This window comes from Lissotriton helveticus, chromosome 5_1 (assembly GCF_964261635.1).
Source record: "Lissotriton helveticus chromosome 5_1, aLisHel1.1, whole genome shotgun sequence".
NCBI lineage: Eukaryota > Metazoa > Chordata > Amphibia > Caudata > Salamandridae > Lissotriton > Lissotriton helveticus.
The window spans coordinates 1,213,137,153-1,213,152,698 of NC_136065.1; positions in this window are offsets into that span (position 1 = coordinate 1,213,137,153).

A 15,546-nucleotide genomic window follows, 5' to 3' on the forward strand; every position below is an offset into this window, starting at 1 on the left:
AACTCATGACTGCCGGAAATATAGCTGTTGCCATCAAGGGACTAGTAGACCAATATGAAGCCATTGATGGTTTCCTAAGCAAGCCCACCAAAAAAGTTAAACCCAAAAACTTTTTCATCTCCTCCAAATTTGTGGGAGTCCACCGGGTAGCTCTAGCGTGGGGCTTAAGGCTGGCACTGTTCACCCTCAAAAAAATTTCAGCATACAAATTAGTCTGCTCTACAATCTCTGCCAAAAACACATCATCCATAAACAACTTGAAAAAATCAATAGGCAAAAAGTTTTCAGTGTTCACCCTACACCCTGGAACACCAGTAAATTCAGGCAATGCCGGCTGCACCATGCCTGGTGCAACCCAGAGGTCAGAACTTTCAACGTCAAGTCTTGCAGCCGCAGGCTGCCGCCCAGCTGCCTCTTGTCTCACTACACCAACTGGAAGTCTAGCAGCCCCAGGCTGCAGCCCAGATGTCTCTAGCCGCACTATTGGCACAGCAATGTCCTCCGCAACCACAGGCACTTCATCCACACCAAAAGTAGCTTCCTCAGCACTCAGAGTGTCTTCATCATCAGATGAAGCCATGTGTAGAGAAAACTCACTACCTGAATCTTCACCTCCCACCTCTGGCTCAGAATCAGAGTCAGTCTCTGGACCATGGTCAGAGGAAGAATCAAAAAGCATTCCAACAACTTGCTGAGCAGTAATCCGGCGGCTAGCCATTATCCTTACAAATAAAGGAGTCTGCACAAACAACTCAACAACCCCAACACTGTGCAAAGTAAGTTAAAAAATGTAAGCCTTTATCACAAATATCTATATTAAAAAAAATATACAATTCACTTACAAGAGACAACTACACTCACCAGCACCTACTCTGCAAAGACACACAGCAAATAGGCAACAATATCCCACTAGAAAGAAGAAAAAAAACTTACATCTACAGAAGTACACATCAAAAACAAATGCAAAACATGTTTTACAATCACAAAAAACAGAAACCAAACATACTCGTATTACTACACACTTTGCAAAATAAACAATTACATTACAATTGAACAAAAAAAGGTCTCTTACCAAACACATGCAACTACAGAAACAGCAGAACAACAGAACCACCAGGTGTGGCGCAGCGTGAGAGGTGTGGCCCGCGGCCAGGGCGACTGACGTTGGAATCTGGGGACCACGGTTCGATCCCCGGCTCCGGTGGCAGGTTAGCCCAGCACCATGTGACTCTGGGCAATAGCTCGCTTAATCTTCCCGATGGCCCCCAGCGCCTAGAGACCCTTACGGGTGATTGTGCGCTTTACAAATGTGGACTGTGGACTGTGGCACCAGTAACGGAACCGCACACTGCAACAATCTAAAGAGTAAATAAAACAAAAAACATTAGAAGAAACAAAACCAACACACATTACAACAGGGTATGTCACAGGGTATGTCACAAATGGGGTGTCTGCCCCATGGGGGGCAGAATATAAATCATTGTAAACGTGGGCCCCCTGGAAGCAACCCTACGTAGGGCAGAGAGGCCAAATAAAGACACGACAGAACATACTTTTGAAAACAAATGGGCCCAAGGAAGCAACCCTTGGCCAGGGGTCGCTCTTTCCTGCCCCCCCCCCTGGGTGCAGATCGGTCAAACAAACGGCCGATCTGCCCCAGGGGGGGCAGAAAAGTCTGAATAATAATTTGTCCCCCAAAGGAAGTGACCCTTGCCCAAGGGGTCGCTTCCTGCACAGAAAAAAACACACAAACATAATCCCTGGTGTCTAGTGGGGCATTCCTGGTGCACGATCGCGACGCTGTGCGCGATCGTTCACCAGGAATGCCCTGCATTGGGACATCAGGGGAGAGGAAACACTGTTTCCACCCCCCGATGCCTCAAGGCACCGAAAAACGCCCCCTCGCCCCACCGGAGACCAAACACGAACCTGTTTCCTGGATGCGCTGGAAAGAATCGGATTCCAGCGCGTCCAGTGCTTCCTGATGACGTTGGTGCGCGCTGACGACACCAGGAAGCGTGGGGGGGCCAGGGGGTGGCAGCGGAAAGTCTTCCGCTGCCACCCCTGCTAAAAAGACCACGATCGATGCCCCAGGGGGGGAGCACCAGCGCTCCCCCACAGGGCTGTACTGATGACGGAACCGCTCCGTCATCAGCGTCGAAGGGGTTAAAGGATGTGACAAAAAGCATTCCTCGATGTCTGTCCTGACTACTGCCTTCGATCTACATTGTGAGGGCTCACGATTCAGGTGGAATGGCGATTGCACATGACGCATTCCAGTAAGCAAGAGACATTGTACCAGTGCGACCCGCCCGAACCACGAATCATCGCAGGGTACGCACACGCTGAGTTCTTCAGGTACCACTAACTCACTGCACCACAAGTCATCTTCACATGGCCTTATTAAGGCAGAATTCACAAGGCAAAAAACATTGCTACCAGTGCGGCCCCCCCGGACCAAGCATCATTGCAGGTTACGTACACACTCAGTGCCAAAGGTACTACTAACTCAGTGCACCATAAGTCATTGCCACGTGGCCGTATTCAAAGCGGTACAAAATGGGGTGGTGATGGACGGAGCATCCGAACCAATCAAACACTCACACCCAGTCAACAGATCTGGGTTTAATCCATCACCGTTCTTTAGCCCACTCTGCCACCCCAGTTCAGACATGGCCATATGCAAATCAGTCTGACCCTGTGCCTCATAGGAACAGTCCAGCCCGAACTGCCAAGCCATGCCTTCCCTGGACTGGATTCAAGCATCTAGGACCGTTTTCTGGCATTACAGCCATCTTCAGCAAGGGTTGCTTGAATCCAGTGGCAAAGTGAGCAAGGGACTCACGTCTGAGCATGCCCTGCCAACTTATGGCGAACAAAGCGGTACAAAAGGGGGTGGTGATGGACGGAGCATCCGAACCAATCAAACACTCACACCCAGTCAACAGATCTGGGATTAATCCATCACCGTTCTTTAGCCCATTCTGCCGCCCCAGTTCAGACATGGCCATATGCAAATCAGTCTGACCCTGTGCCTCATGGGAACAGTCCAGCCCGAACTGCCAAGCAATGCCTTCCCTGGACTGGATTCAAGCATCTAGGACCGGTTTCTGGCATTACAGCCGTCTTCAGCCAGGCTTGCTTGAATCCAGTGGCAAAGTGAGCAAGGGACTCACGTATGAGCATACCCTGCCAACTTATGGCGAACAAAGCGGTACAAAAGGGGGTGGTGATGGACGGAGCATCTGAACCAATCAAACACTCACACCCAGTCAACAGATCTGGGTTTAATCCATCACCGTTCTTTAGCCCACTCTACGTGGCCGTATTCAAGCAGAATTCAAAAGACTAAAGACATTGGTCCGAATGCGGCCCCCCTGGACCACGCATCATCGCAGGGTACGTACAAGCTCAGCGCCAAAGATACTACTAAGTCAGTGCATCATAAATCATTGCAAAGAAGAGTGAACAGCTTTATGTCAGCAATGACGCATACTATCACTTTTAACTCGAATTGATGCAGTATTCAATAGACAAAAGACATAAGTCCAATTACTGTGCCCCCACCGACCACGGATCATTGCAGGGTACGTACACTAACTCAGTGCACCATAAATTATCGCCATGTAGCCTTATTAAGGCAGAATTCAGTAGGCAAAAGACATTGCTACCAGTGCGGCTTGGCCGGAGCATGCATCATCGCAGGCTCCACAGAACATTGATGCTTCAAGTGCCACTGTGCAGCTCTACTCAACGCCACCTGGCTGTGGGCTCTTGTTAACCGCTCCCTCTTGCCTACACTGCGGTCATCAGAGCTCACAATTAAATAGACTCTTTATTCACTATTTGCAGAGTGCAGTACCAAACTAAGTATAAAGTCTCTCAAACCTATACAATATCCCTTTAGTAGCCTTCTTTCAAGAACTTCTTTTATATCAGTTTTAGGTTTAGTTGAATAACAAAATTCACCCTGCAAGTGCAAAGGAACACTGAATGGCAGTCTACACTGTGGACAGCAGAGGTCACAATTTGAACTATAATGTCCTTGAAACCTACATATTTCGACAACGCATTCCATAAATATTTCGTCTTTTATTTGAATCATGATTACAGATGATGCAGTCCAGTAGGCAACAGACAATGCTTCCAGTGCAGCCCGTTCGGACCACGCATCATCGCAGGGTGAGCACACGCTGAGCACCAGACGTACCACTAATTTAGTACGCTATAATTGCCATGTAGCCTTATTAAGGCAAAATTTATTAGTCAAAAGACATTCTTACCAGTGCGGTCTGCCTGGAACACGCATCTTCGCAGGCTCCACACAAACCGCCCCTACCTCAGTGCACCACAACTCATGTACCCTTTACGATAGAATCTTCTGTGTATTATTTCATATCTAGTGCTCCTACCTTTGTACAGCAGAAGTCATAAACTGTTTATGATGGAATATCTGTGTATGATATGATGATTACTATTGTACTTGTTACCAACAGCAAAGTAATAAAATGGAGTCGAGCGCATGTGCCCGTCCCCACTTCAACTATCTATCTGTGTCTGTGTATTTATTATGTTTGTAAATAATGCCCCTGGGCCCTACCACATTATATTGTGCTGTAAACAGCGGATGCAACCATCTTACCTCTGGCAGTAACAAAAACTTTGGTTATATAAGTTTCTCTCGCTCATTCTACAAATACGAACGTACAAACTGGATCATTACAATACTGCAAGCAAAGTGTATAGTAAATTTATAAGTGTGTGCTATTGCTCGAGTTTTTTTTGTACCATATTTATATAGCGCAAAGTTGACCCAAAACTATGTCAGCGATTTACATGAGCACTGTATTTACAGTACATTTTCAGGCGCGCGTAGATTACGTGATTTGTCTACAATAATAGGATGTGGACGCGACTCCGAGACTCGAACACTGATTTCCAGCACCAAGTTCGACAGTATACCCAAATGACCACATCCATACTAATATTATAAAGAGAGAGCCCAAACCTTTGAGGAGGGTAATTTCAGTAACCACAGCACCAATCACAACACCCAATACAGCATTGGAAAGGGCAGTTGCAGTAGAAGGACATAGGCTATGCAGACGGCCACCATATATATATTTTTTTTAAGAGTTTTATATAGCGCGAACTTGACCCAAACTGAATCAGGTATCAGAGCGCTTTACATAGCACCAGTTACGTTACATAAGGATACACATTCATTTTTGTTAGGCACGGGGCGATTAAGTGATTTGCCCAGAATCACAGGATGTTTGGCGTCGTTACCAAGACTCGAACCCAGATGCACAGGTCCGAGGTCGAGCGCCTTAGCCGTTAGGCCAACTCCACTATACATTTAAAAGGTAAAAGAACCATGCCAGCAAAGTAGTCCCTTGTGGGCGTGTCTGCGTTGTGCTGTGGGCATGGGCTGGGGGCGTGACTAACGCTGGGGGCATGTGGTACGGCCATCACATCGTGGGCTGGGGGCGTGACAAACGCTGGGGGCGTGACAAACCCCGGGGGCGTGACAAACCCCGGGGGCGTGACAAACCCCGGGGGCGTGTGTCCGCCCTTCATGCCATGTGAGTCGTACATACAAGCGCCAATTACGTTGCTGGGCAGCATCAAGGGGCACGCTGGGGGGGTGAGAAACGCTGGGGGCGTGTGTCCGGCCTTCATGCCATGTGAGCACAATTGCGCCGCATCAAGGGGCACGTTGGGGGCGTGAGAAACGCTGGGGGCGTGTGCTACGTTCCACCCTTCATGCCATGTGGGTCGTACATTAATCAGAAGATCGTCTGCTGTGGCCGTGTGCTGGGGGCGTGACAAACGCGTTCACCTGGAGGCCTGGTAAGTAACGTTACTGAGGCCTCTCCTGCGCGCTGTTACTAAACTCTCTAATTCAACGAAATTACACGCGCCTGCTACCATCCACCAGGGCTCTAGCCGGGCTCATGCGGCAGATCAGTACACTACTTACACGCGCCTGATAACATTAACCAGGGCTGCAGCTGGGCCTCAAGCGGGGGAACACGCGCCTGCTAACATCAAACAGGCCTGCATCTGGGCCTCAAGCGGGGGAACATGCAAATGAGTGTGTCTGGGGGGACAATTACTGCAGCCTCTCCTACTTGCTGTCACTCAACTCTCTCATTAAACGGATTTACCCGCGGCTGATAACTCTCTCATTCAACGACATTACACGTGCGTGCTAACATCAACCAGGGCTGTAGCCGGGCTCAGGCGGCGGATCACTACACCAATTACACGCGCCTGCTAACATCAACCAGGGCTGCAGCTGGGCCTTCTCCGTCCCTATTCTAATGAAACAAAAAATGTTGTCTACCGCAAGATTTTAAAATAAATTGCCCTTGCCAAATACACACATTCTATTTCATACCCGGACAACGTCGGGACGGGCTGCTAGTACGTATATATATATTAGCTGCCCTTCATGTGCCAAAAACTGCAACCTAAAGCTTTCATAGCCCTGTATTACTACAGCTACAACACTCCACTTAATTTACAACAAACATTCATATTCGCAGAAATGCGTCATGTCCACCATCTTTTATGTGTGGAACTATGGATGAATTTAGGGTCAGTGATTCCCCGTACCTTCCATGTTGGCCATGTTGTGGGACTTCACAGACATATTTGCGCTTAAGACCCGGGTGACAGCAGCACTACAACACAGACACCCGAATCAGTTGATTTCTGATATAGCTCACAACGGAGCCACTCCCATAGCTCCGGAGTCAATTTTCACAGCCATGCGCAGCACTGGCATATGTCAGGCCAGCCCACTCCGCTTACGCTTACAGGTAAACACAATAACTCTACATGGCCCAGATTTTCATTGTAGTGATTTGCTAGTTCCAGGTCTAGTTGCAGAACGGGACACACACACACTTCCTCAAGGCTGGTATACACCCACACCACACCCATCCAGCACAGGCATCACAACACACGTGACACTACCAATAAAAGAGACCGGGAGCACGTGCTCTATGCCATTTTAGAGTTGCTCCCATGGCAATCGCTGTGATAGCCCGTCCTGGTGGTTCAGACGCCTCATGTAGGTCTGAACTAACGAACAGGGGGGCCCACCACCATGTGCGTGGCCTCTTTGGTCACTGAGTTAGTGGTACCGGAAGGACTGAGCGGGTGAGGGACCTGAGATGATGATGGCTGCACGAGTATGTCCTTTGCCATAGCGATTTCAAGACTCAGCACCAAATGTGAGACTTCTTGGTGGCAGAGCGGTACTGCAGGATGTAGAAGGTGCTCTGTCCGCAAAAAGGTGAGAAGTGAGGCCTTGGTGCGAACCGGAGGAAGTAGATGCAATAGAGCAGACTGGATACAAAAAGTTGACGCAGCGATTTAGGCGTACGCAGTCCTACATACCCTATCTTATTCCATTTGTATTTTTTTTCCAATAGCAGGAACGTTTTTATAGTCGGTCAAATGTCCGTCGCTCCCACATGCGTAGCGAAGTAGATGAGTATTTAGTTTTTATACTATGTACACCTAACTTTACCATCTTATTTTGACAACCTTTCCTTTTTTCAAATCATTTAGGACTCGCGCCTCCGTTGCTGAGAGCAGTACAGCTCGTGCCTTCGTTGGAGTGCACATTGCAAACACAACAATGATGGACAGAATGTGGATCAATGTCACACATTCACCCCAGTCCAAAGATCTGGGCCCAAATCCATCGTTTTTCCACTCCACACCACCCTGGGTTAGACAATGGCGATATGCAAATCAGCGCTGACCCTGTGCCCCATGGGAACAGTCCAGTCCGAACTACAAAAGCCATGTCCTTCCCAGAACGGAAACAAGCATCCGAGGACCGGCCCGGTTTCGAGGTAACACCTCTCATCAGCCCGGCTAGCTTGATTCCAGTGGTGTGGAGTGCCTGGGACTCACGTCTGAGCATCCCCAGTACACTTAGAGCGGTAATTGCAAACACAACAATGATGGACAGAATGTGGATCAATGTCACACATTCACCCCATTCCAAAGATCTGGGCCCAAATCCATCGTTTTTCCACTCCACACCACCCTGGGTTAGACAATGGCAATATGCAAATCAGCACTGACCCTGTGCCCCATGGGAACAGTCCAGTCCGAACTACAAAAGCCATGTCCTTCCCAGAACGGAAACAAGCATCCGAGGACCGGGCCGGTTTCGAGGTAACACCTCTCATCAGCCCGGCTAGCTTGACTCCAGTGGTGTGGAGTGCCTGGGACTCACGTCTGAGCATCCCCAGTACACTTAGAGCGGTAATTGCAAACACAACAATGATGGACAGAATGTGGATCAATGTCACACATTCACCCCATTCCAAAGATCTGGGCCCAAATCCATCGTTTTTCCACTCCACACCACCCTGGGTTAGACAATGGCGATATGCAAATCAGCGCTGACCCTGTGCCCCATGGGAACAGTCCAGTCCGAACTACAAAAGCCATGTCCTTACCAGAACGGAAACAAGCATCCGAGGACCGGCCCGGTTTCGTTGGAGTGCACAGCACTGCTCACGCAGCGCGAGATATTTCCTATGTGAAAAAACGGGGATATGAACCTAACCTTTGATTCGCACGCGCTTGTGCGTATCTGTTTCCTTCCGTGCTAAACCATTGGCCTTTGCGTGCGACTTATTCTAAAAGACTGCACACAATTGGCCGGAGGCAGATGCATTGCTTCGTCCATGGCCTATTGGTATCTATTAAGCGTGTGCTGCGCGCAATAGACTCTAATAGCACATGAGCTTACAATTATCGTGCCCAGACACGGGTGTGATGATTGAAACCACGTGTATGACTGCGCACCACTTGTTTTCTATAACCGGATGAAAAACATTATTACTCTACTAATTGTTCATAAATCGAAGTCCATTAAACAAGTTGGAACTGTACAAATGGTTGTATTTTTAATGGGGGAGGGAAGGTGTGTGAAAGGGCGATGTTATTCTACTCCACATTAAGATAGTGGCAATTACCAATCATAACATCTTTATTTTACTATCTTGTAGATGTGGAGCTTCAAGGTGCACTATGCCCGGCATGTGGTGGAAGACACACCGGTGACAGAAAGGTGAGCTGCGAACATTCTTTTCAGAGTCACTCTCTCACTCTCTCTCTTCCTCTCTCCTTTGATGAACAAATGACGCACAATCTTATCTTCCTTTTTCTCTAACAGGTTGTGTTTCACAAATTGGCGTACTCCCCCCCAACACCTCCAAACCTCAACGTTTGAGGAATCTGCGATGATGCGTGGCCATCGTAACAACGCCTAAGAAGGTTGCTTGAACACGTGGTGAACCCTCTTTGAAACGCCGGTGGCACAAGGTGAGCAGAGAAGCTTGTTTTCGAAGCAACAAGAAGTCACCTGTGGGCGGGGAGAGTGGATACTGTGCAGCAACTTGAGTGCATAGGAATGTACAATCACCTCCGGGCAGTGGGAGTGGATAGGTTGCAACAGTCTGGGTGCGCAGGAATGGGCACTCACATCCGGACACTGGGAGTGGATGGGGTGCAGCAATCTGGGTGTGCAGTAATAAAAACTCAGCATTATGCAGTGGGAGCAGGCGCGCAACGCCCATTGGACTCATAGGGCTTCAGGGCCCCACAGCTTCCCAGGCACACACACAACCGCATCCGAGTACTTCACAGGCCCCTGCAGCTCCACTCTGCATTTTGCTTGAAGAATCAGCCCCCCCAAAAAAATTTCTTAGCCCCTAGCGAAATGTGACTCTTGTTGCGCCTCTGAGTGGGAGTGCATGTGGCATGGGGTATAGCACCCTAGGAGGAAAAGAGCGCACAGACACCTCCTTGCAGTGGGAGTTGATGTAATACAGTAGCCTGGGTTTGCAAAGGCATAACGCAGAAATATACGTGTGCAGTTGTATGTACTCTGCAATTACTAATTGTATACTATCTTTCAGATCACTAAACTTGAGGGTGCACAATAACCAGGCACGCGGTTGGACACACACCGATGGCAAAAAGGTGAGCTGCGAAGATTTTCCCCAGTATCAACAGTAATTCTCCTGCTCCATCTATTACTTTCTCTCTCTCACACTTTTAATGTCTTTCTTTCTCTCTCTCACACTGTTTCTCTTTCTTTTTTCAAGTTATGAACACACTGCAGATAAATAAAGCAAGGCTGAATTTAATAGTGTCTGCAGTATAGATCCAAAGCAGAATTCAAGTTGTAACCTCTGCTAGATGCAGTGTTTGTAAAAGGTAAGCAGAGCGCCCTAGGTGCACAAGGCCTCCAATTAAACGCGATGCGAACAATCGATATTGTCCTGCATAATGACGTGATCTCACACCTCATTCTGTCTCATCTCTGAATCATTGTAAAGACCTGCTGGACCATACTGTAGATCTGAGCCAGCGGGCACTTCCCTACAGACACCTCTTCAGCGTGGACCTACGAGAGCAGTGGGAGGCATCAGGCACACTGAACACGTGCGAATAAGCAATATTGCCAAGTGTTATGTTAACTTGCGATCTTTGACCTCATTCAGTCACATCTCTGTCTCATTTTAAATACCATCTACACCATAAGATAGGCCTAAGCCTACGAGCAGCACTGCCCTACAGACTCTTGTTGGGGGTGATTCTGCGGGAGGGGCGGGGTGCACTACCCTGAGTGTGCATGTGAGAAAAAGCGATCTTGCCTTCCGTAATGATGTAATCTCTTACCTCATTCAATCACATCGATCTAATTTTAAGGACCTACTGGACCGTACTATAGACCTCAGCCAGCAACAAGCGCTGCTCTACAGACAGTTACTTCCTTACTGAGTGTACATGCACACAGGCTCCCGCCACTGCATTGCACGCGAACATTAAGCTTCTAGCATGCGCTCTATTGCTATGTATATTATCATTAGCATGATATATTATAATTTAACCTTGTGTTTTCTCGTGCATTCCAACTCCTCTTTGAACCACGATTATCACTAACGATTAATCGTACTTCAAAAACGAAGGATGCACTCAACTCCTATTTTCTACCAAGCATACAATAAACATTCATTTACCTGCAAACGTTTCCACCATTAAATTACTTCTCTCTTTACAGAGATTAATTGTTTGGCTGAAAGGGGATGAGCGAGAACTCTCTCCTGCAATGATGCCCTGAGCCTTCTAACACATTCCATGGCAGTATCAAGACACCGTTCCATTGTGGAGACCTGCTCTTCCATGCAAATGTATCCCGACTCGGAGCTTGCACCAACACGATGTGGGACACACTAGTGGTGGCAGGTGAGCTGTGAAGTCTCAGTGTGCAAGACCTATAATTGAGCACATTGCCGGGTAGGGACTGGGGTGCAGCACTCTGGGTTCACAGGTGCATACAAGCGAATTTCCAGTAAGTAATAATGTAGGAGTATATTATCAAACAACGGAGATCTCTGGCTTCATGTATTACATTTTAAGGACTTCTTAAACCACACTCTATCTCGCAGATCCCTGCGTCCTAGACACACGAATGACGAACAGTAAACACTAAAGACTGAGTGCAATAAGCCGACGCTCTATCTCCTCCTGCCTCTCTACTTTTAACTCTCCCTCCTCTTCTCACTTCCACCCACTACCCTCCCTTCCATTTTCACTATGATCCTTTAATTTGAACTAGCTTTTTTTACCTCTTCGACATAGCACACATACTTCTGTTTCATTTGTGTTTTGCAGGTTACCTACGCTGCTACCATTAGAGTCCATCACACATTTTGTTTATTATACTGTTCTATTAAAGTTACGTTTCTATTTATTTATTACTGTTTTAATACAGGATAATACAAAATAATAATAAATAACTGAGTGTATACGTCTTCTTTTTCTGACAACATTTGACTATTATTTAGTGTGATAATCATGTGCTTAGAGAAGATTTTAAAATCAAAACATTACAGTGCACCCACAAAACATAATGTGAGTAACTCTTAGGCACATAAATCCTGAGTAATTATACAACTACAAGAGTTCTGTGTGTATCACTTTATAACACCATAAGTACTGTCCGTGTGATTATAAAACAAATAAGGCACTGCCTAGCACCACCGAGGCTTCAGAGACTGCCGAGACACACCCTGCATATTAAAATAAAGATCCTGAGTATGACAATTCTCGGACTTAAATTGCCTCGAACTCTTCGAACAATTAGTAAATAATTCTCGGGAAGGTGGCCGTCTCCTAGACTACAAAACGTCTCTGTACCCTTCCGCGCCCAATTCACATGTGACATTAACACAGTGTTTAGGGGCATATTTACAAGGAAGCCGTTAAAATTATACCCCTTAATTTGTAAAAGAATAAGTGATGGGGCTCAAAGTTTTATTAAGAAAAGAATGATGTTTATAACTAGAAGTGTAATACCGGGGCCAACCCTTTACCGGCTCTTTACCAGAGGCTATAGCTACGATTAACCGTTCCTATGGAAAAAAATTAAAAGTCAAGCACACTTGCTGTTTGGATTCGCAACATTGTGTACTGAACTTGTGACCTGTGTGCTCAATTAAGTGTTCCATGAACTGTTACTATGGTAACAGGCAGTAAGCAGTTTGGGGGTAGGGTTCAAAGGTGCTGGCTGTACAGAAACCGTCATATTTACCCAAGGTCCTCTACATGACAGAGGGGAAAGCAAACAGAGACGACAGAACACTGTGTAGATTAGGAGCAAAAGAATTACACAACTCTTCGAATTAACCTCAAGAGAGGGTACAAGCAATAGCCACTGGCGTTACAAAACCCCATGTACAATTTGCCTACTCTGTACTCAACAATGGGCAATTTTTTATCGATCCCAATCAGACTCTGCTGCTTCATGTTTCACAGTGTGCACTTCACTAAATACTTTCTGGCTATTTAACTAGGAGACGGGATTGTCGACATTCCAAAACTTAGGGGCATATTTACAAGGACGGCGTTAAAATGATCGCCACTTTAGCGGAAGCAAACTGCCGCTAAAACAGCGATAATGAGCTTGATAATCCTTTGTTGTCTTACCAAGACATTTTTTCTACACTGCTATTTGCTATGGCAGGGTGTGAGGCGAAGCTCCTATCCTGCCATAGCAAACTTGGTTTGGATTTTGAAAGAGAGAACAGGGAAACCTGCTCTCTCTTTCAAAATGCAAAGCAGATTTCTTTTCCCCACGGGGAGCTGCATATTAGCAGGTCCCCATGTGGAAAAGTACTGGCGGCTTCAGAAGGACGTGTGGAGCTGGCTAGGACCATAGAGACATTGGGGCTTCACCCACGGTCCCCAACCTTGTATATACGCCTAAACAGTAAACAGGGCGATATAATTTTCACCACATTTTTGCCTTTTTTTAAAAAATGCAGCGAAATAGCCCTTGTTAATATGCCCTAAAGTTTGCTATGACAGAGCGGGAACCTCGACTTCCGCCCTGCCATACCAAACAGAAGTGTCCCGGAGGTAGGCACCCCGAGACACAGCAGGAGCCATCCTGGTGAGTGGTGTTCCCCAGGGCCCTCGACTGCTCAAGAATGGGGGCCACGCGACCCCCCTCCCACAATTTAAAAAGTCCCGGACTGTGGTGATCCCCGGAGCTTAGAGGGACATTTGAGCCCCCCCACCCATTTTTTCGAAAGCCCCAAAGAGTAGCGGTCACTGGGACTGGAGAGGGCCTTTAAGCCCCCCCACCCAAGTATTTAAAAAGTCCCAGACTGTGGTGTTCCCCGGAGCTTAGAGGGCCTTTAAGCCCCCCCACCGAAGTATTTTACTAGGGGAGTACCTTTGAGCCCCCCCACCTGTTTATTTTGCACCGAGGGATGGCGGTTCCCGGGCTACTGGGCCCCTCTGGACCCCCCATCAAATGTAATATTTTAGACCCTGGGATTTGGCCCCCCAGGTAGCTAATTTTTAAACAAGCACAGGAGCCCGCGCTTCGTTTTTATTTTTTTTACGGCGGATCCATGCATCCTGCACGCATTTCTCAATTTGTTAAAAAAAAAAGACATTTATTTGGGGCCCTAGGGGTCCTTGTGGGACCCCCTAAGCAGGTCTAGAGGGTCAAGATATTTCTAACCTGCCCCCTTTATACATTTTGAACACTTATTCCACTGATTTCTAGACCCTCGCTTCTACCGAGGCACAAAATGGCTGCCAACACTTCCTGGTTTCGAATGTTGACAACCACTTGACAGCCAATTAGCATTCAGTGCGTGATCGGGACAGTGCGCTTAGGGTGCGCTTAGGATGCACGGATCCACCGCGGCCATAGATATATATGTACATTTAATTGTGATTTTCTCAGGAACTACTGAATGGATTGACACAATTTAAGCAAAAGGCACGTGTCTGAACAAAGGACTACCTCTTTGCCAAATTTGGTGTAATTCCGTTCAGCAGTTCGGGCTGTAGCTGCGATGAACGGTTCCTACGGAAAATTGCATGGGGAAAACACGTTTTGGGACCCCCCTTAATTCTCGCCCCCACTTCACGAATCACCCCGAGACTTTCAGAATAGGAGCAGACCTGAGCGCCCCACTAGTTTTAAAAATTTCGTGAAGATTCGTCAACCGACGCCAAAGTTATTCCAAATAGAATGTTGTGGATTTCCTCCTATGGAAAATAGGTCCTAGCTATAACTACATACTGGCGACCGCCAGTAGTTAATGTATATGTATATATATATATATATATATATATATATATATATATATATATATATATATATATATATATATATATATATATATATATATATATATTTTTTTTTTTTTTAATTAAATCACCTGGAATAAAGAATATTTGCTGGCAACATTTGACGTAGTGTCTTTGTACACATCAATTAAGCATGAAATTGGCTTGAAAGCCTGCAGTTATTTCCTCAAACAACGGAATATAAAGGAACTTCAACATACATGTATGCTCAAGGACATGATTGAGCTTTGCCTTACCAATAATGTCTTTTTATTTAATCACCAGCTGTACAAACAGGAATGTGGCACAGCAATGGGCATTTCATTTTCGCCGAACTACGCGAACATTGCTATGGGCTGGTGGGAGAAGACAATTGCGTGGAACCCAATCAATCAAATGGACGTAGATAAAATCATTCTATGGGTCCGTTATATAGATGATTTGTTTTTAATCTGGAACGGAACACTGCAGGACTTTAATGACTATTTTCTCAAACTTTGCCAATATGAATTGGGTTTGGAATTCACATGCTCAACGAGCAAAAGAGAAATAGATTTTTTGGATTTGAAAATCTTTATTGAAAACGAAAAGATCCATTCTACTCTATTTCGTAAGAAAACATCTACCAACAGTATACTACATGGAACTAGCTTCCACCCACAACCACTAATTACAAGTATACCTTATGGTGAATTCATTCGCATGAAGCAAAATTGCTCAAAGGAATCAGATGTAAAAGAAAAAATAGAAGAAACAGCAACCAGATTAAAAGCCAGAGGCTACAATGAAAGATGTCTTGAGAAAAGCAAAAAACGAGTTGCAAACAAATCGAGATTGGAGATCCTGAACCCA